The 23,190-nt window shown below is 44.6% G+C and overlaps 1 protein-coding gene across 3 annotated transcripts in view; it reads right to left on the bottom strand.

Annotated features, from left to right (window-relative positions):
• Positions 1 to 23,190, bottom strand: part of KCNS3 (potassium voltage-gated channel modifier subfamily S member 3) — a 173,143-nt gene that overhangs the window by 109,081 nt on the left and 40,872 nt on the right. Inside the window, exon 1 of one of the 3 annotated variants that reach the window (XM_075341135.1) lies at positions 3,297 to 3,346. The exons of the other annotated variants lie outside the window; for them this stretch is intronic. The gene's annotated coding sequence lies outside the window, so the exon portion shown is untranslated. Of the gene's footprint in view, positions 1 to 3,296; positions 3,347 to 23,190 lie in introns of those variants that run through there. 3 annotated transcript variants of the gene reach the window in all.

Below are 23,190 nucleotides of genomic sequence, written 5' to 3'. Positions count from 1 at the left end.
AGTACAGTTGGAATGTTTAGTGCTGAAGTGCACATTTGGTGCTGGCTTTTTGTTTTTTCTTCATTGAATTGGTCGGTGGTTGACCTCCACCTTGCTTTGCACCCCACTTGGGATATATTCCACCTGTCTAGATTTTGGCGGTTGGTGACTGTTCACATTAAGTCATCAGGCCCTGAGCACAGGCTATTTACTTCATGCAGCATTTGCTTGGACCTGTCCCACCCACAGCCATGACTCAGTCATGGGTACGGGATTGAAAAAGACCAAGTAAGTGCTGCTAAGAGCAGTTCTACTATTCATATGTGAGGCCATCTGGCACATTTTATAAAAATATTTTAGTGTAGGACTGCCCTAAAGAGATTTGCCGTGACGTGACGTGGTAGCTCAAGAAATTGCATTTTTTTGCCAAAAATCTCAAATTTATAATAAGTACAGTTGGAATTTTTAGTGCTGTAGTGCACATTTAGTGCTGGCTTTTTGTGTACTTTAGTTTTCACACACTGCTTCTACACTTTGGACTTGTCCCGGGTATGTCACAGGTGACAGACAGTCATGTGAATTCTGACAATAGAAGGTCACAATGTTCAGCTATGCAAAGTGATCCCTGACTTTCTATTGTTCCTGCTGTTAGTATTCATTGTACTAGGTAGCTTTCCTGCTGAGGTTTCATCTCTTCCCCTTTAGGAACCACGGTGTCAAGCTTCCACTAGGGGGCACAGGGACTCAGGTAAGATAAAGAGCTCCTAATTGCAGTAAGACAGAAGCCCACTAGAGTTCGCTAGCACAAGAGAAGGGATAGTCAATCAAGCCAAGGTCTAAGCCAGGATGTCCTGTCTGTACAGAGGAGTAAGCAAGTTGAAGTCACGTGGAAGCAAGGGATCGGAAACCAGGAGGTCTTGTCAGGAGCCGGATGAAATCAGAGCCGTAGTCAGGGGAACAAACCACGGTCGGAGGCTAGGAGGATAGGTAAGTAAAGAGGAGAGATCGGAGGTGGGAAAATGGAATAGAAGCATGGTTAGGAGGACATGGAGGTCAGACAGGACAGGGGGAATGAAGGTCAAGAAGAGGAGTACTGGGTAGCTGAACTAGATCAGAGCTAACTCACAGGAACCAGTTTCGCACAGTGCAGAGCAGGAACTATTACTGGCGGCATCCCGAAAGTAACAACACCAAGATATTGTGGCGAGACCTCCGGAATGAAGTAGGACCTAACAGGCCCCTCCCTTCGGATCTAACTCTAGAGAGAAAATACATGTACTGGTTCTGCAGCGTCAGAGCCATGACACACGGGAGCACTTCTTCCATCCAGCTGCTGATTATCAGTATTCTCCATGTGCTTAAATAATCCCTTCTTCCCTGGACTGGTGCTGGTGATATTATTAAGCACATTCAAGCTCTGGTTGCAAGCAGGTGGCTTCTACTGATCTGTAGTATTGTGGCTGAAACTTTGCTGAACTTCTAAATGAGTCATCTGTGGATAAGTAGTTGAAGCATTTTCCCAGTATATCCTCCTTGTGTCTTCTTTAGTGTTTAGTGGCGTTGACGAAAAGCTCATCCCACCCGTCCCTATTTAGGGTCCAGCAGTAGGGATACCTAGGGCCAGGAATCCAGCTTGGCGCATATGTGCAAAACCTATCTAGGTTCTACTAGCAGAAGGTTTGGTTAGGGGTCATCATTTCCCCCTTCCCTAGACACAGGGTTTCCCTTCCCTTTCCCCATTCGCTTGGTACTTCTTCGTATCTAGCTTGACAGGCCTAGTTTTTAAATAATGGCAGTGTAGTTTATTATATGTGCTGCACTTACCTAATTTTGAGACCTTATAAAGAACAAAGTAATAGAATTCAAAGAGAATATACTTAAGGGTACTTTACACTCTGCGACATCGCTAGCGATAGCTAGCGATGTTGAGCGCGATAGCACCCGCCCCCGTCGTATGTGCGACATTTGGTGATCGCTGCCGTAGCGAACATTATCGCTACGGCAGCGTCACACGCACATACCTTGTCAGCGACGTCGCTGTGACCGACGAACAATCCCTCCCTCATGGGGGAGGTGCGTTCGGCGTCACAGCAACGTCACCGCGACGTCACTAAGCGGCAGTTCAATAGCAGAGGAGGGGCGGAGATGAGCGGGACGTAACATCCCGCCCACCTCCTTCCTTCCTCATTGCCGGTGGACGCAGGTAACGAGATGTTTGTCGTTCCTGCGGTGTCACACATATCGATGTTTGCGGCCACAGGAACGACAAACAACATCGTACCTGCCGCAGCACCGATATTAAGGAAATGAACAACGTGTCAACGAGCAACGATTTTTCACGTTTTTGTGCTCGTTGATCGTCGCTCATTTGTGTTACACGCTGCGATGTCGCTACCGGCGCCGGATGTGCGTCACTAATGAAGTGACCCCGACGATATATCGTTACCGATATCGCAGCGTGTAAAGCACCCTTTAGTTTTTCTCATGTCTGTGTAAAGGTATGAAATCTATTCTTTCCTGTGATAGAATGTGTTTTCCTGTGTAATGTGGCTTAATCATCGGTTATTTTGCATCGCTCGGTATGGCAGATTCACTCACATAAATATCTCTTTCCTTTCATCAGCCAGCAGCCATGTGCCGACCTACAGAAATGACTCCAGCTATTTTCATTCTGCATGTGAAATCCTTTGAAAATACAAATAGGTTAGGCTGGGACATGACTGTTTAGCGCTGCGCTCCCTGACTCACATTACGGAAACATGTAATGTAGAGAAATCCAATGTAAAAAATATAAATTACATTAACCTCTTCACGCCAGCAGTATGCATATTTAAAGTGCAGCTCTGCCTTTGATTAATATTGGCAAACATTATTTACAAGCTTTGTAATTTGTCTTCATTATTATTTTTTGCTGATGAATGGGTTGAGTTACTATTCTCTTAATTTCTTCATAATTACATTCTTTGGGGCTCTATCAGTTTAACCCACTAGCGACATGTACATGTGTCGCCCAGGGATAGGGGGTACTCAGAGCCAGGCCAATGGGGTCACTTCTAGAGGTATCACGGTGGCGTGACCCGGTCTGTGATCCCAGGCTCCACAACAAAAGGGTAATATGTAAAGGGGATTGTCTGGGACGCCACCCGTGGGTTGCAGTGATGAGATGGTGGCACCGCCGCTGCCTCTGGGGACCGTGGCCGGGATTGATGGTGTGGGGGCAGCAAGGTGGGATCCCCTCCACGGGTAGGGGAGTTGTAGTCCCGGGGCCCAGTGGGAGTTGTGGTGGTGGCAGGGATCGCAGGGAGCAGGAAACTCACAGTTCGGTTGTCCTGGTGTTGGATGAGGCTGCTTTCATGTGTAGGGTCAGGAAGCACAGAGTCCAGTACTTAACCAGAAATTGCCGGTGTCCGTAGGCCTTTGGTACGGGGGTGTTCGGATCCCACACCCGGTACACGAAGCAGGCCCCTCTCTCCTCTGCACTCCAGCTAAGAGTCACCTTCTCTGTTTCAGATGGGGGAAGTCCTCCCTCTGCACAAGTCCGGGGTCCCGTGCACACTACCGGCGGGCCACTACCCTGCCCCGGTCCACTACAGGTACCCCTGAGCCTACTCTCTACTTCAGCTCCAAGACTCAGATTTCTCCTGTTTCCACTTCCCCAGCAGCCCAGGAGCCACAGTCCCTGACTGCTCTCCTCCTTCTCCTTCCACTGACTGACTCAACTCCTCCCCTCCTGCTCCTTTTGTTACACTGGGGGGAGGGGGCGGCTGCCTCACTGTACCAGTGTGGGATCAGGTGGTACCAAGGAGGTTTAACTCTTTCTGTGACTACCTCGTTTTGCCAGGGCGTCACATACACATCCATGCACACAGAGGACATATAGAGAAGCAATGCCATGATTTCTGGTAATGCTGACCATGGCAACTTAACCCCTTAGAAATGCTGGTCTATTGTGTTAGCAGCATCTAAGTGGTTTCAACAGAAAAGGGGAGGGATCTATAAAAAAAAGTATAAAAGTGTGAATTATAAAAAAACCCTATTTGTTTGAGTTAAAAAAAAAATCTACAAAATAAAAAATAAATATATTTGTTATTTTTGCTTCTGTAGATGTCCAAACTATTAAGGAGAAACCTGTCAGCATGATTTTGTAATGTCAAGTAAAGACATGGCTGTAATGGTGCGGTAATAATGATTAAATTGATGCATTTGGTGAATAAATATACTTTGTACTTTTCCTTTAATCAGCATTTGAAGTTTTCTGCTAATTAGATTTCGGTGCACAGGGGCCAGACGGTGCACAGGGGCCAGACTGTGCACTGGGTCTTCTTCTCCCTGTCTATGATTCCTCGACTCCTCTGCCTGTCTCCGTTCTGGAAAATGACTTCTCGTTTGAAATCTGAGCAATAACCTGTTGGACAAAGGCATACAGAGGGACTGGGCAATTACAGATGGGGAGGAGACAAAGGCATACACAGGGACTGAGCAATCATAGATGGGGAGGAGACAGAGGCATACAGAGGGACTGGGGAATCACAGATGGGGAGGAGACAAAGGCATACAGAAGGACAGGGCAATCACAGATGGGGAGGAGACAAAGGCATACCAGTCTGTCTTGTACTGTTAATGATTGTTGTACGTATACCCTCTTTCACTTGTAAAGCGCCATGGAATAAATGGCGCTATAATAATATAATAATAAATAATAATAATAATAATAATAATACAGAGGGACTGGGGAATCACAGATAGGGAGAAGACCCAGTGTCCAGTCCGGCCCCTGTGCACCCAAATCTACTTATCAGAAAACGTCAAATGGTGATTAAAGAAGAAGCACAAAGCAGATTTATTCACCAAAGGTGAAGATGCAATCAGTGTTACAGCACAATTACAGCCTTATTGCATGGCTTTTGGTAGAAGGAGGAGGAAAAAACAAAAATGAAAAAATGAAAATCGCTTGGGGTGAAGGGCTTAATCTGGGTAAGGCCCCTTTCACACGTCAGTGATTCTGGTACGTTTGTGCTTTTTTTTAAATGTACCAGAATCACTGACATACGCAGACCCATTATAATGAATGGGTCTGCTCACACGTCAGTGATTTTTCACTGCACGTGTCTCCGTGCGGCGTACCCGCATGTGCGTGATTGCTGCACGGAGACATGTCCATTTTTTTCTGGCATCACTGATGTTCCACGGACCACGCAGTGGTGTGGTCCGTGAAACACGTGCCAGAAAAAAACGTGCTTTTAAAATAAAAAACATTTTAACTCACCCGGCGTCCAGCGATGTCCTCTGCAGCCCGTCCTCCCTGCTGCTTCTGAGCCGGCTCATTATTGTCGCGCATATTCATTATGCGCGACACAGCCGACCCGGAAGCAGCTGCTGCGGGGGTCAGCGCCGGCCGGATGCTGCACCGCGGGAGCGATCAGCACCATGGACAGCAGGAGCGCGCACAGGTGAGTAGTTTTCTAAGTGCAATCACGGGCCACGGAGAACGGAGCCCGGATTGCACTTAGACAACCCACGTGTGCCGTGAATCACGGCACACGTAGGGACATGTGCGTGTTTTACACGCCAGTGAAAAACGTCACTGTTTTTCACTGACGTGTGAAACGGGCCTAAAGTGGTGAAAAAAATTCAGAAGTTTGTACAAAAAATAAATTTTACTTTTGTAACCATTTGTCGAGACCCATAGCATTCTCATTTTTCAGGATCTGGGGTCAGTGATGGCTTATTTTTTACACCTTGAGCTGACATTTTTAATTCTACCATTTAGGGGTAAATAAGATGTTTTGATCGCCTGTTATTGCATTTTAATGTAATGTTGTGGTGACCAAAAAAATGTAATTCTGGAGTTTTGATTTTTTTCTTCTTGCTACGCCCTTTGATTAATTGATTTTGTATTTTAATAGATCGGTAATTTCTGAACTCGGTGATACCAAATATCTGTATTTTTTTATTATTGTTATATAATTTTTTTTATTTTTTTCAGTTTTAACAACTTTTTAACATTTTTTATTTACTTTACTAGTCTTTTTAGGGGACTTGAATCCTGCACTATGCAATCGCTTCTCCTGATCAGAGCGATGCTTAGACTGAGACCACACCGGGATTAGTGCGAGTCCTCGCATGACACTCGGCTCACACTCAAGAACAATGAAAAGAGCATATACAGCATGGGAGGAATAGAGCTATCCAAAAGCATGTGTGAAAAAGACTTAGGTATACTAATAGATCACAGACTAAACATGAGTCAACAGTGTGACGCAGAAGCAAAAAAGGCAAACACCATTCTAGGATGTATTAACAGAAGCATACAGTCTAGATCACGTGAAGTCATTATCCCCCTTTACTCCTCTTTAGTCAGACCTCATCTGGAATATTGTGTCCAGTTCTGGGCACCGCATTTTAAAAAAGACATCAACAAACTGGAGCAAGTTCAGAGAAGAGTGACCAGAATGGTGACTGGTCTGCAAACCATGTCCTATGAGGAACGGTTACAGGAATTAGGATTGTTTAGCTTGCAAAAGAGAAGACTGAGAGGAGACTTAATAGCGGTCTACAAATATCTTAAAGGCTGTCACACTGTAGAGGGATCAGTTTTATTCTCATTTTCACAAGGAAAGACTAGAAGCAATGGGATGAAACTGATGGGGAGGAGACACAGATTAGATATTAGAAAAAACTTTCTGACAGTGAGAGTGATCAATGAGTGGAACAGGCTGCCACAAGAGGTGGTGAGTTCTCCTTCAATGGAAGTCTTTAAAATGAGGTTAGATGGACATCTGTCTGGGATGATTTAGTGAATCCTGCTTTGAGCAGGGGGTTGGACTAGATGACACAGGAGGTCCATTCCAACTCTAATATTCTATGATTCTATGATTCACAGCACAGGGGGAGCCAAGTGTCAAATGACTGTGGTCAGATCCTGCGATCAGACCACAGCTGCGGAGGGGAGGGCCCGCAATGCGGAGGAGAGGGAGGAATTTATCTCCCTATCTCCTCTGTTGCCGGCTGATGCGAGAATCGCATTGCACTCCGCTGTAATGCAAGAGCAATGCGATGTTTCTCTCGCCCCATAGACTTGTATGGCTGCGAGTGAAACAGGATCAGATTCTACCCACAGCATGCTGCGACTGTTTTCTCGGTCCTATTAGGGCTGAAAAACTAATCGTTCATGGGAGCGGACACATAGAGTAATATTGGTCCTAGTGGAATGCGATTTTTTTTTATTGCATTCCACTCACTCCGTATTACTCGCTATGTGTGCTGACCCTTAATCATCCCTCTGAGCAGCAGAAATGCTGTTCTCTTATGAATGCCAGCACTCTGCTGGTATTCACAGGAAGCACGTCATGTTATAAGTAAGAGCTCTCAGGAGCTTGAAACGCGTAAAACAAGACATGTGTTTTTAAGCATGATTTTAAATATGCACAATAAAAGTTATTTCTTATGAAATGAAGAAGTCTGACATGGATTAAAAAGAGAAATTGGATTGTGCTTGACAACCCCTTTCTTGAATTCTGTTGGAACCACTATTCTGTTGTTTGCCCTTGCACTGACTACTATTAATGGACTTGGAATGAGTGAGCTGAATCCCCCCTCTTTTTCCTTCTTGCAATGTGATTAGCAATATGCACCCAGAACTGATTGTGGTTCTGGGTGCATATTGCACCCAACAGGTACACTTTGAGTTCCAAATCTTTGGTGCAAGAATAGCGTTAAATGGTCCAATTCTATCACCACTAGGGGGTGCTTAGCATCTCACTGCATACTGTTTATACATTGTACTCAATAATAAAACACTATATGGCACGCACCTGAGCTTCCCCTGTTGGTGGCAGAATTGGATTGTTAAAATTTAGGTGGCACAATGCTCTGTTGTCCTGGGGAGACTTGTAACAATTTGGGATCTAAGTCTCACATTTCCTTGCGAGACTCTGGATATTGAATGTATTTGCTTTCTTTAAGTGCAGCAAGGGCTAAGGACTCTTTCCTTGCTGGTAGTTTCTTGTTAGTTCTCAGGTGCAACCAGTTGGGGCCACTCCCATACCATTTAAATAGTCACATGTCCCATCACCTGATGCCCGTTATAGAAAGAAATAATTCTGAACATTCCATGTTTAAGGAGGAAGTCTGTTGAAGCTCTTGGAGCCATGCCACTTGCAGCCCTGTTGTTAGGCTGCAGCAGTGAAGATGCTGATCTCTTGTCTCCTGCAGCCCTGGTGTTTGGCTGCAACATTTAGTGCATATCCTTTTGTCTATGTCTCCTGTCTGTCTTTCTTTCCTTATGTTTTATTACAGTAATGTTGACGTTTAGTGCACTCTCCGGCCTGAGCACTAGCCAGGGTGAGTGGAGAGACAGCAAGGGACTAGGCACGTCATTATAGCAGGGGGAAGGACACGCTTAGGGACATTAGGGAGCTCAGGGTGCAGATTCAGATAGTGTCAGGTGGTGACCCATCTCCCTTCTCCCTACAGCAAGGGCTTTGCTACCTTTTTCCATCCTCCGTTGTAACCTCTGTGTTGCGCCAAGAACTGGAAATCCCCCATGTCCGAGCAATTAGGTCCATGCAACAGAAAATAGTGAAGAGACTGTCATGGAAATTGTCATGATTCACATATGACTCTGCTTGTGCTGAGCCATTGTATGTGTTTGTTTTCCTGCTGTCTGCATTCTCCAGGGTTAGGTCCGATGGCAGGAGCCTATTCTGTCGTGCTTCGCTTCGGGGGTCATGCTGCTTTATCTTGGAACTGTTTTCCTCGGTACGCTACCAGTGATAGTTCCATCTCTGCAGTGTGCACTTCTAGTACCTGTGACTCTGTTCCTGCCAACTTCCTAGTACTCCTTTCATTGACTGCTTACTTTACCATCTTGTCTTACCTCCCTGTCTCCCTAACCCGCTCTCTGCTTTTTTATCCCGTCTTTGCTCCTTCCTCTATACTTACTTGTCCTCTCGGTTTCTGACCCCAGCTTGCTATCTGACTACGGCTCTGCTCCCCTCTGGCTCCGGACGATACCTCCTGGCTTTTTGACCCTCGTCTCTCACTTGACTCCAGCTCCACTTACTCCTCTGTACTTACGTGATTTCCCAGCACTGACCTTCAGCCTGATCGACCATTCTATTGCATGCTTCCGCGGATGCTAGTGACCTCTATTGGGCTTGCGCCTAACTACACTTAGAAGCACTACATCCTGCCTGAGTACTGGCTCCCCCTGGTGGTAGCATCACAGAAATATAATAATAAAGTAATCAGCACACAATGCTGGGACTAGACACCCCACTATAATAAGACGCTGAAGCTCAGAAGTAGGTAGAATTGTGCACTATGATGAGCTATTGACTTTGAAAGTGCCCATTTATTGTGCTGGCACGGGGGCCCTCATCTGTCTCTGGATGGAGATAGGGTGTGGCATGTCCATGCGGACATTTTTCTGTAGATGCATGCCTTGATTGGAAAGGCAATCCTGATTGATCCTACTTGTATGCTGTACCATGAGAATGGCTTAATGTACAGCTCCACGCGTTAATGGATAATGATTATATCACATTATTAATTATGTTCAGAAATATTTCTCCCAACCCCCAACTTAAGTACTAAATTATAAATCCTTTAAGAACTAATAAAACATTTATGCTTGTGCCGATGTCTATCAGCACTTAGAGTATGAAAAAGTGAACAGTGAATTGCTGGAATAGACGTGGTGCTGACACACGATGCCCGGAATCTGCCATCAACGAGATGCTCCTATTATCCTGTCAGTGATTCTGATTGGCTATGATAAATCATGTGATCCTGTGCCTGATCACAAAATTTCAGTAAAGTTATAGGAAACACCAAAGAAACTGTCTAAGTTAATCAGTTAATTTTAATTGTATGTAATAATATTGAAGTGAACCTGTCAGGTGCAATATGCACCCAGTACAAGGAGCAGTTCTGGGTGCATATTGCTAATCCCTGCCTAACCATCACTGTATCTAGTAGCATAGATAAACGGATCTTTAGAAAGAGTATTTCTAAAGATCCTTTATGATATGCAAATAAGCACAGGGACTAGTTGCAAGGGCGTGAGTTCCCAGACTAGTCCACCCTATTAAAAATGACATGGACTAGGATTAAGGACACAAGATGTCAGAAACGCGTACCATCTTCTCATAATTCTCATATGGTTTTATGATGATGAACCTGCAATTTTAATGCATATCCGATAAAAACAGAAGTTTTATTTTACGGACTTGGATGCTGGAGATTTTTTCCTTTTTCCTTAGATACCACAGCCAGGCCGGCTGCATTTTCCGTGCACCGCCCTCTAATACTGGTTTCCATGCAAGTCAAGTGAGCTGGATTTGTTTTTTCCTTTATATAGTCCGCCCTATTAATATGTTAACACACCCACAGGAGGGTGCTAACATGCTACTCAATGCTCATGGCCCAGCGTCACCATTGGCAGTGATGCACATACCTGTGTCTCGAACACCGATCTTAGGGTCAGTGTGCATGGATCAGAAGTCCCCCGAGTTCCGGTCATGCACGCTACAACAGTTTGAAGTCGGGACACGTACACCTGGCTTCATAGTGCGCGTGACCGCAAGTCTAAGGACTTCTGATCCATGCGCACTGAGCCGAAAACCAGCAGTGGCATCAGAGAGATGAGCGACCATGGCTCTAACGCTGCACATTCATTAGCATGTAAACACACCCACAGGGATGTGCATACATGCTAAGGGGGCTGACTAGTCAAGGGAAATATCGTCCTTACTGTGGCGCCACTGACCTGGTCAGGCGCCACTGAGTACTGCACCCATGCTGGGGCAGTGCTTCCAGGTAAACTCCAAAGGCCAGAATGGGGTGTGTACACACAGACACATAGCAACCAGGTCTCCTACACCACTAGATGGCACCCTTGGGCAGTCCCCTATCAGGGGGCGGGCTTACAATTCTTTGTCAGGCTGTGGAGTGGAGAGGCTGGGAGTTAGTTGTTGCAAGAGAGTCTGAAGGGAGGAAGCAAGGGAGAGACACTGCAAGTGTGGTAGCAGCTGGCAGGGGAGAACGGGTACCTGTGGGTCAGCCTGAAAGACACCTGCAGAGAGGTGGCCGAGTGTAATTAGCTGCTGAACCTGCCGGTGAGGGTACTGGAGGTACCTCACCAGAAACACAGAGTCCGAGCCCAAGCAGCAACAAGGGGACCCACAAGGAGACAGTGCCAGAAGCCATCTCACCAAGGTCTACGCTGCCGGCAGACGGGCCAGGGAGGGGAGTGAAGTCAGAAGTATCTTCCCTGGAGGAATCCCACCATACTACAAGTAAGGGGTCCTCCCAAACAAAAGGAGGGCTAGGAGGGCGAGCTAGCGGCTACCCTCAATCTGGCCAGACGGAGTTCCTGGTTCCTCCTGGTACAATCTCAGCATTGCCCGGGTATCTCACCGACCAGCAAAAAGTGAGTAAAGCAGTTAAAAGACATTCTGGACTCTGCCTGTATTATTTTGGAACCCGTGGCTCGACACCCATACACCCGAGCATCTGGGGCCGGCCTCACTCTCGGGAGGCCATACCACCTTACTGCCGATACCACCCCCCCCCAGACGTTCATTAAATGGCAGTGGTGGTCACCTACCCCTGACCGCAAATACCGAGAGTGGTGTCACGACTAGAATAATAAAACCAACCTACCTGTTGTGCTGCTGACCGAGCACTGTGGCGTCCCCGAACAGGATCATCGCTCCTGGGGTGTCACACTTACGACTAGTCCCTGTGCTCATTAGCATATCATAAAGGATCTTTAGAAATACTTTTTCTAAAGATCTCTTTATTTATGCTACTAGATACAGGGACAGTTAGGCAGAGATTAGCAATATGTACCCAGAACTGCTCGTGGTTCTGGGTGCATATTGCACCTGACAGGTTCCCTTTAAGGCACTAGGTTAATGTCCAAATTTTGACCCTAAAGAGGTAACTGATCACTGATTATACTCCCGGGGATCAAATTTTATCTTGGCAGAAAGTGTTCAGTACCCTTACAGCGCCCCCACAGGGGAAATGAGGCATTGCATGGGAGCCATTGAAATGACTTTTCTGTGTAATTTCAAAAATGTGTTGGATACTCCAATGCTCTAGGGAAACAGATGGGTTTCGTATAGTAGCTGCTCTACTTTTTTTGCTGATAGTCCCTGATGGAAAATTTTCATCTATTAGGCTCTTTTCACAAATTCATAATTGGTATTGTCACATTCAGAAATGCCCGATTTATCAAACTATAAGATCAACTAAATTGATTGGTAAAGAGCGAAACGAGAAAAAAATCAAAACGCCAGAGTTACGTTTTTTTGCTCGCCAAATCATTGCAATAAAATGCAATAAAAGGTGATGAAAACATTGCATCTACCCAAATATGGTATAATTAAAAATGTAACCTCAAGACGCAAGAAATGAGCCGTCACTGAGATCCAGATCCCAAAAAATAAGAACTCTACGGGTCTCAGAAAATGGGGACAAAATCACAATTTTGGGGGGACAAATTTCAAAACTTTTTTTCACCACTCAGATAAAAGTAAAACTTTACGTGTTTGGTATCAACGAACTCGTACTGACCCAGGAATCTTAATGCTGGATCAGTATTACTATCTAGTGAACATGGTAGATAAAAGAAAAAACCCATAAAACTATTGTGCAACTGCACTTTTTTTGCAATTGAATTGAGTTTTTCAATACAATATGTGGCAGAATAAATAGTGTCATTCACAAGTACAACTCGTCCTGCAAAAAAAACAACAAATCATATGGCTATATAGATGTAAAACTAAAAAAATTATGGCTCTTGGAAGAAGTGGAGAATGTCTCTTTGTAGTAAGAGACTAGTGACAGGTTCTTGGCCAGTCTCTTTGCCTTGTGAGACTCTGTAGATTAAATGTTTTCCCTTTCCTTTGGGTAGGAGAGAGTTAATGTTAGTATTCCTTGCCAGCATACAGTCTTATTACCTTCTCAGGTGTTTCTGGTTTGGACCACTCCCAGACCCTATATATACCCTCTGCTTCCTGTAAAGGGTGCCCATTATTTTCATTCATTTGGATGCTTGACTTGGATGTGGAAGGAGCTGGTGGAGTCTTATCTGCAAGTGGCTGTGTAGGCTGCAGTCCTGATGCTGACTGCAGTTGTCTGTTGTTGTTTCCCCATCTGTCTTTCCTTTTTCTGGTGTGTATTAGTGCAACGGTAGGGCTAATGTCCTTCACCTGCCAGCTCACTAGCCAGGGTTATTACAGGGTCTGCTAGGATCTCAGGTATCCTGTTCGGTGACAGGTGCGGAACCTGTATAGGGGCTGGTCAGGAGAGCAGGTTACAGCAGCAGGTGAGTGACGCAGGTGTCCCATCTTCCCCCTCACTAGTGCTAGGCCCCATCGTTGTTATAGTATCCCCGGTGTCCCCCCTTGTTTGTTGAGTGTTGTATCGTAGGCCATACTTTCCGTCGTCACTAGCGTCAAATTAGACTGTCACTCACGATACTGACAGCCCAGTCCACGCCAGGTCCTATAGGACAGTTGAGTTGTCACTCACACAGTCCATAGGATACCATGAGTGGTGGATTTGTGACAGTAAAGTTCCGTACTCTCCAGTATAATGTGTTACATGGCCGCTAAACTCCATCTGCCAAGTATAATATGTGAGATGGAAAAAAAAAATTGTTTAAAAGAACTGAGCGTCCTCAGTGGTTAATACCTTTTAACGGCTAACTGAAAAGATGGTAATAATAGCAAGCTTTCGAGGATACTCAGGTCTCTGTATAACACAAAATCTGAAGAGTAACATATTTATACACAACAGGACATAGAAGGGAGCAGTAAAAAAGGCAAGTTATGTGAAGCAGAACTATCAGCATGGCAAGGGGACAAACTGTTGTGGCAGTAAATATTGCAGCAGTTCATAGGTAAGGAGTGTGAAAGTTGTGTGATGCCACCAGATGGTCTGAGTAGCAAATTTCTGAATTGATGTAAAAAGACATAAATCCATGTGACACATAAATTCCTGCTCTGAATGTGTCAAAGGTCATCATAAGTTTGTATTCCTATAGTCTCCTGTCTCTCTGAGATTTGACATTTCCTTTCAATAGCAGCAATTTGAGAGAGAGGTCTTTGTGATAATAATACATATTTCTAGCTATCATTCTTTACCAGTAACCTTAGGACAAATCCTTGGTAGTAATAACTTTGCGTAATATGTGGCTTTAGGGAAGCTTTAATACAAGTTTATTAACACAAGGAGCACAGCAGCTGGTAATCTCGCTCCGCTGGTAGTAAATGGGCGCTCTCAGAATTCAATTGCATCTTACCAGGGGCAGCGTAATTCTGAGTTCTGCAGGCAAAATCGAAACCGGTGGGATCTAATTAAAGGTAAACTAAGGGTATGTGCGCACTAGGCGTTTTTTTCACGCTGCGTTTTTATGTGCGTTTTTGTCTCAAAAAATGCACCCGCGGCTAAAAAAAACGCGGCAAAAACGCATGCGTTTTTGCCGCGATTTGGTGCGTTTTTTGCTGCGTTTTTGCTCACTGCGTTTTTAATCAGTGCACAATGCCATTAAAGATTGTTGATGAAAAAAAAAAAGGTCTGATGTCATTTCCTTCTTCAAAATGTTCATTGTATGCAGGAGAGCAGACAGCTGCAGAACTAGTGTATGCAGGAGAGCAGACAGCAGCTGCAGAACTACAAGGCTCAGCATCCTCCATTCACTAGTGTATGCAGTTTTTTGCCCAAAAAGAAAAAAAAAATGACATGGGCTTCGCCATATTTTTGTATGCTAGCCGGGTACAGCAGGCAGGTACGGGCTGCCCCCAACCCCCAGCTGCCTATTTGTACCCGGCTGGGAACCAAAAATATAGAGAAGCCCTTTTTTTTTAATTATTTCATGAATTTCATGAAATAATTAAAAAAAAAAAAATGACGTGGGCTTCGCCTAATTTTTGAGTCCAGCCGGGTACAACTAGGCAGCTGGGGATTGGAATCCACAGTGCAGGGTGCCCAAGATCTCTGGGCACCCCCACTGCGAATTGCAGTCCGCAGCCACCCCAGAAAATGGCGCTTTCATAGAAGCGCCATCTTCTGGCGCTGTATCCAACTCTTCTAGCTGCCCTGATGCCGGGTGGCTAGCTAGGTAATAATGGAGTTAGGGCTAGCTGTATATTATCAGCTAGCCCTAAGCCCGAAATTCATGGTGTCACGCCAATATTAGACATGGCCACCATGAATTTCTAGTAATGATAAAAAAATAAAAAAAACAACACACAGAAAAAAATTTTTATTAGAAATAAAACACAACACAATTAGTGACTCCATCTTTATTGAAATAAACCCCCCTCCGCAGTAATCCTGGGTCAGGGTCCCGCGCCGTCCAATCTGGATCCAATATCATCTGATCGGTTTGCTGGAAGGCAAAGCGATCAGATGATGTGTCAGGATCAAGTGCCTGAATCACATCACACATCAGCTGATTGTATAAAAGCCGGTTATACAATCAGCTGATGCATCAGTGCAAAAAAAAAAAAAATAAATAATACTCACTTATGTGCTGTGCTGATGACCGGCAGCTCCTGGAGCGATCGATTGGACAGGAGTCTGATCCCGTCCGATCGCTGCAGGAGCTGCCGGTAATCAGCTGATGAAGTCCCCTGACCTGATCAGCTGATAGCCGGCCGGGCGACACCGCGAGAATTACGATCAGCTGATGCGTCAGGTGACTGCATCAGGTGATCAGCGCCAGGTCCTGCAAGCAAGGTCCTGCCCCGGGGAGACTGCACACAGCCAGAGCGGCGGGACCGGGACAGGAGCGGACATGGCACCGGGACCCTGCAGACGCAGACAGGTGAGTATATATGACATTTTTTTTTTTTCTACTGTTCACTTTGGTTTTCGCCGCTGCCTCCACCACCCGCCCAGACATGGCGCCGCATGGAGCTGACATACACAGGACGGGAGGTGGACGCAGCGGTGACGGTACCGGGAGGATTCCTGCTTCTGTGTTTACCAACAGAAGGAATCCTCTTCCTGTACACGTCACTGTAGTACCCACCCCTTGCGTTTATAGCTGCGTTTTTAGTCATAGAAACGCAGCTATATTTGCAATGTGCCTTTTTCATTGCGTTTTTGAACATCTCATTGAACTCAATGGGTGAAAAACGCAGTGAAAAACGCAGAAATAATTGACATGCTGCGTTTTTGTGGTCACCACAAAAACGCAGCTAAAAAAAAAACGCTGTGTGCGGACAGCACTTATGAAAACCCATTGACATTGCTGGGGAAGCAATGTCACTGCGTTTTCAGCACAAAAACGCGGTAAAAAACGCCGCTAAAAACGCGGCAAAAACGCCTAGTGCGCACAAGGCCTAAAGCTAAAGTATCTATCACCTGCATTTACTGCAGTAATCAATGTGATCTATTGTTGCCTGTTATCAGCCACTTGAAGCTGTATTGTTCTTCACAGAAATTACTGAGAGGAAGGTCGGAGAAATGACTGCTCCATGTGCAGTCTCCAGGTCTGTAACATTTCCCAAGAACAAAATTAGCAGTTGCCACAAAGAAAAGCATGTGCTGGACAATTTCTATACCTTACCATTTACTGTATAGTTTAATTTTTCAGCATGTCGCCTCTCTTAATAACGTTCCATGCTGACTAAGTTCCAAGCGGTTGGAATCTGTGAGGCCGTTTTACCCCTTTCAACCCCCTTTTCGTTTTTTCCTCCCCTTCTTCCAAGAGCCATAACTATTTTTTTTTATTTTTCCATCAATAGAGCCATATGAGGGCTTGTTTTTTGCGGAACGAGTCGTACTTTTGAACTACACCATTCATTCTGCCACATATTGTACTGGAGAACATTAAAAAAAAAATCCAAGTACGGCGAAATTGCAAAAAAAGTGCAATTGCACAATTGTTTTTTTGTGGGTTTTTTTTATTTACCATGTTTACTAGACGGTGATACTGACCTGACATTATGATTCCCCAGGTTGGCATGAGTTAGTGGATACCAAACATGTATAGTTTTACTTTTATCTAAGTGGTGAAATATAATTCAGATGTTTGTAAAAAAAAAAAAACAAATAAATAAAATTGCGCTTTTGTCACCATTTTCCGAGACCCCTAGTGCTCTCGTTTTTTGGGATCTGGGTCCAAGTGACTGCTTATTTTTTGTGTCTTGAGCTGGCGTTTTTAATTACAGTAGAACCTTGGTTAACGAGAACAATCTGTTCCGGGAGTGTGCTTGTAAACCAAGTTACTCGTTCAGCAAAGCAAGATTTCCCATAGGAAATCATTGCAATGCAGACAATTCGTTCATAACTTCTTAAATGTCCCATCCTGGTCCCCTATTGTGCCATTCCACACATGCACAAACACACACCAACACGCGCACACACACATATTATGCTCACCTTACCTTCCGTTCCATCGCTGGCCTCCTGGATCTTGCAGTTCGTCAGTACAAGATGTGTATCGGGTAACCATCGCGACCGATGCCGGAACTTCCGCTGCCAGAGCACTGACGTCAAAGGCAGGAGCCACTTGCCTCTGATTGGCCAGAGCGCTGCCTTTGAGTAGCGGCTGACAGCGGAAGTTCCTCCCTAGTCGAGATAGTTGCCCGATACACATCCTGTAGCGGCGAACTACAAGAACCATAAGGCCGGCGATGGACCGGAAGGTAAGGTGAGCATAATGTGTCTGTGTGCATGTTTGTGTGTGTTTGTGCGTGATTGTGTGTGTTTGTGTGGACTGCACGAGCGGTGGATGTACGGAACCGGAAGTGTGTGCGATGAGTATTTTGCTCGTACAACAAAGCTTGCTCGTAAACAGAGTTACAAATTTACAGCAAGCTTTGCTTGTTAAACGAAATACTCGATAACTGGGTTACTCGTTAAGCAAGGTTCCACTGTATACCATTTTTGTGTACTTGCGCTGTTGCGGTGACCAAAAAATGTAATTTTAGCATTTAGAATTTTTTTCTCATTACGCCCATTACCAATCAGATAAATTGATTTTATATCTTAATAGAGTGGGCATTTCTGAATGTGGAGATACCAAATATGTGTGTGTTTTTTTTTGTTTTATTATTGTTTTATTTTCATTGAGGCAAAAGGGGGTGTGATTTGAACTTTTTTATTTTATAATATTTTTAAAAACTCTTATTTTTATATTTTTTTATTTATTTATTTTTTTATTTTACTAGTCCCCTTAGGGTACTTTATGCCTGCAATGTCCGATCACTTGTGCTGATCCCCTGTGAATGCCAGCGCTCTACTGGCATTCACAGGAAGTGAGTCATGATAGTGACAGGGGTCATCAGCTGACCTCGTCCTGTCATTGCAACCCACGCCTGTTAATCACACATGTCTGCTGATTTGATCAGCAGACGTGTGGGGATGATCACGGGCTTACTGTGGAAGCCTACGGTAGCGGGACAGAGGCAACCTAGGAAATTTATATACATCCTAGTTCATGAAGAGGGTTAATGGGGTTTTCACACTTAAGGAATGTATAGAGATGAGTGAGCCCAAACCTTAAAGTTTGATGTTTGTACCGAACACATACTTTAGAGAAAAATCAGTGTTCGAGTTTGGAGTTCAGGGACTTTACGTATGCTAAGGATCCGAAATACAGGAGGACAGCAATGGGACTCTGATTGTGTTCCATTGTTACTGCTTTTACGGCTTTCGCAGAGAGTTAGCCCGGTGAGTACCCCCATTTATGTTTGTCTTTAGCCTCACCTAATGATTCTTGTGAGAGTGGTTTAGATGAGCGTTTGCTAGTTTTATTTAATCCAGGGAATGTGGGTAGTGTACATGGCTTTGAGGAATTTGTTAGGCAATTTTTCGCAGGCATGTGAGGCGTAATATCGCAGTTAGTTCTGCAGGTGGCTCCTCAGGTGACCCTGGTTAGAACTCAGGGTGTTCTCGGTTTCTCCGGTGACGGTATCAGGAACGAACATTTCCAGAGTCCAGAGCCGGGATTAGGTTAGATGATGTGGCGAAATGCAAGTTTATGTTTGTTTTCATGGTCCTTTAGGGGCGCATTTATAGCAAAAACTTCAGGAAAATTTTGGAAAGATGAATATGTTGTAATTTTTTCCTTACTCACCTAGGCAGAATTTAATTTGGATAAAGTTAAGCCGGATAAAAGCATAAAGGAGAAGAAGAAAAAATATGGTACCATTTAATTAAAATTAATTAAGAGTAATTTATGAAACCAATGGATGAATTTAAAGTCAGGTTATAAGCTTTTATTTACATAACATGGATAAGCGACAGAACTTCTGTCAGGGATTGTATGTGCACAAAGGCCACAAACCTTCAAATTACCATAACACATATTCATGATTTTTCACACCTGGCTGTTGTTACTGGCATGTAATATTCAGCAGAATTTATGTAAGAAAGGGTTATATAACAGCTACAGGAAACTTTAGGAGACTGAACTGCAAGTCACGTTAGTCAAAGACTCGTCTGGATATTTTGAGCTTTATTGCTTTGTACATAGAGTTCTGATCAATACCCAAGTTGCACCCTCAGCAAACCATACATCAGCCCCAGAAAACAAATATTTGCAGACAGCAGAGGACAAAACCGATTCCAGGAGACACAAATACTGCTGATGTAGACAATGGGCTAACAGCCTCCAATGACATCTGTCGCACGACAACATTATGTGAAATCACAAAGCAAGAAAAACAAAGATTTCATTCATATATTCCAATTATATCCTCAGCAATGTGTCAGAAGTAATGCAGCTTCTACAGATCACTTATCTCTTCATGTCATAAAATAACACTTATAGCATAGAAAGGGATTTTAAACTTTGTTGGAAGTAACACTTTTCCTTCTTTAGGGCTTTGAACACATTTGCATTTTTTTTATTTTTTTTTTTAATTATGGTATATTGCATGTAATATGTGAAAAATGTACTTTTCAATTATTGGGACACCAATGCCATTGAGCTCACAGCACAAAGTGGATGCCTTCTTGTTTCCTAAGGTAATCATGTGTTCATATTGCTGTGTGACTGCAGAGACTTTATGCTTATGTAAAGAGGGGCAGTCGTGGGCGAGGATTGTAGTCCTCAACACACCCCAGCACAGTACAGAGACGGGGGGCAGAGTGGTGTATGGAGTGAGTGTGGAGGTGGTACCCTTCTGCTGCCGTACATCTATTGCACAGCTTCTAGCTTCCCAGTTGCAGAAGAAACTTCACAGAGCAGATTACATGGCATAACAAGCTTTTACTTCTCAGAACATGAGGTAAATATGCACAGTCATTCAGCACTGCACCAGGAAGAGAAAAAAGAGGAAGTACAAAAGACTTTTTTAAAATACAGTGAGTGAGGAAACTTTACACAACATCGCCATATACTGTTAGATCAGCATAAAGTCCTCCTTCACACAAACAAAGAAGTCCTCAACTGTTGCATATACCAACAACATCTGGGTCCCGTTAATTTCCATCTGCCTTGCGCTCCGCACATTCAGGGATGAGACAACCACCAGGTAATAGTTCCATAACTTTACTGAACAAACATTTCACAGTTGATTTCCATTTCTATAGAGCAGATTCGTCATCATCATCATCTACAATCATTCCTTTCAGTACCAGGCTCTGCTCTACAGTGATGGCCACCGTGTGGTGACTTATCCTCCTGTCCTTGACTCAATCCCCCAGCATAACGGCTGGTCGATCAGCTCGGCTTTCTACAGACGCATGGACTCCTGATGATGTCCCCGCTGCGCTAACATTCCCACAGGTACTATTCGCTGCCAGGCCAAGGAAGGGGCGCCAACCTCCTGTTCTCCCTGTTCACTGGTATTACGCTTCACTGCAAATGAGCTCCCTTTTCTCTGTATACTCCTCTCTTCTTACTCCTTCAGCCTTGTGTCTGTCACCTCCACACTATTCACTCTACTCCGCTGCGTCCGACCCTGCAGGTCCTCTCTCTTGTCCTTCTCAATATCTCATCCTTTCGCTATCTGCCTCTGCCCGGGAAACCTCTGCCCTACATGCCCTCCTGTCCCGGGGATCGTCCACCCCACTTAACTCCTGCTGTCCTGTCACTCTCTATCTATCACTTCTCACTAGGGGACACGGAAACTAGTGACACCCATTGGCAGTCGGCCATATCAAAAGAGAATACATTTACAAAATCACAATCCATAAAAACAAAAGCATAAACAAGAAATACAGTGCATTAAGATAAAACCCATTCACCAGAAATATTCAGGGGTATCAAGGCACCAGACACCCTATTATACTTACAGAGTCATCTTACATTTGAGACCGTTTCGGATGGGGCTATCATCAGTACGAGGGCTTTTCTTGCTGAAGGGGAGTCAGTGTTGAAGCCTTTATGGCCACCTTGCCTTTGTAATCCTAGCAGTTGAGGTCATCTGCAATGTAAGCTACACTACTGCTGCTGGTGAGCTGCGGAGGGAGCAGGCTCTTTCTTTCTACAGCAAATTAATTGCACAGTGGCTTATATGTAGAGTGTAAAACACCAAACCTCCAGGGATACACAGCAAGCTGGACAAGGCAGTGAGAAGAACAGAAATTATGTACCTGGGGCTTCACTGTCACATATTAGAATAGAAAAGTATAAAATTTATTTCTACAAATGCCTATAATTAAATTTATTTTCACTATTTTGTTTGCTCAGCTTGCATGTATTAAAATGCAGTGCAAGCTGCTCAATACCAGTGTCGATCCTGACAGGCAGACTAACTCTTCTACTCCTTTTGTCCTCTCCTGATTATGAATCTAAGTGCAATTCTGATTTTATTAGATATGATCAGAATCTAGCCCAGATTCATGTTGTTTTACATCTGTCCTGCATACAGGCTTTGCTCCCCTCATCCCAGTGCATTAAACTCTGTTGTGCCTCAAGTCAAGCTTTGCAAGTAGCCCGACATGCTCCCATGTGATCGTCTCACACACCTATACTTTGGTATTAAGAATCTTAGTGTTCATGAGTCTGCCTATGAGTCTCAGTACCTTTGCTACCAGCCTCTAACCTACTTACGGATTCTAGAACATCTGCTACCAGTCTCCTAGTTGCCCTTGCTTTCAGTAGTTTTGCTACTCTTTTGCCTGCCTGTGATTTCCAGGACCTCTGCTACTGGTCTCCTGTCTACCTGCAGCTTCCAGTACTTCTACTACTGGTCTCCTGCTTGCATCTTCCAGTACCTATGCTACCAGTCTCCTGTCTGCCTGAAGCTTCCAGTACCTTATCTACCTGTTTCCTTCATGCCTCACCTGCCTGCTGCACTGACGCCCGTGGCCTGGGTGCCCACCTGGACCTTGAGCTTGGAAGATCCACCTCACCAGGTGAGCCTAACACATGTACAGGAGCGACTAGAGATTGAGCCAACAAGGAGCTTAGTGATTGATGCCAACTAGTAACTTGCAATGAAAAGGAATATGTGCAGACAGCTGAAGCAAGAGTTACAGATTTTTAATGGGAACCTGTCACCAGAATTGGCGACTATTAGCTGTAGCCACCACCAGTGGGCTGTTATATACAGCTATCTAACATGCTGTATATAAGAGCCTAGGCCGTTGTGTAGAATGTAAAAATCACTTTATAATACTCCCCTAAGGGGCGGTGCAGACTGGTCGGATGGGTGTCTCCATTCTCCGGTACCGGCGCCTCCTCTTTCAGCCATCTTTGTCCTCCTTCTGAAGCTTGGGTGCATGACGCTTCCTACGTCATGCACACAGGCTGACATTGAGGTCCTGCGCAGGCGCACTACAATACTTTGATCTACCCTGCTCAGGGTAGATCAAAGTGCGCATGGCAGGTGTTGACTTGTGTGGATAACGTAGGACATATTATGCATCCAGGCTTCAGAAGAAGGTGGACAAAGATGGCCAAAAGAGGAGGCGCAGGTATGGAAAACGGAGACACCCATCTGACCAGTCTGCACCGCACTGCCCCTCAGGTGAGAATTATAAAGTGATTTTTACGTTCTACACAGCGGCCTGGGCTCTTATATACAGCATGTTAGAATGCTGTATATAAGAGCCCACTGGTGGTGGCCGCAGCTTATAGTCACCAAATCTGGTGACAGGTTCCCTTTAATGAAAACCAATTAGAAAAATAGTTTATTTTACAAACTACATGCAATGCAATAATAAAAAAAAGATACAAAAGTGCCTATAGCTTCTAATGGAATCCTATCACATTGAGGATACTTTCCTAAC

The sequence above is a fragment of the Anomaloglossus baeobatrachus genome, chromosome 3 (genome assembly GCF_048569485.1).
Source record: "Anomaloglossus baeobatrachus isolate aAnoBae1 chromosome 3, aAnoBae1.hap1, whole genome shotgun sequence".
NCBI classification, from domain to species: Eukaryota; Metazoa; Chordata; class Amphibia; order Anura; family Aromobatidae; genus Anomaloglossus; species Anomaloglossus baeobatrachus.
This window is presented reverse-complemented; position numbering and strand designations above follow the sequence as displayed.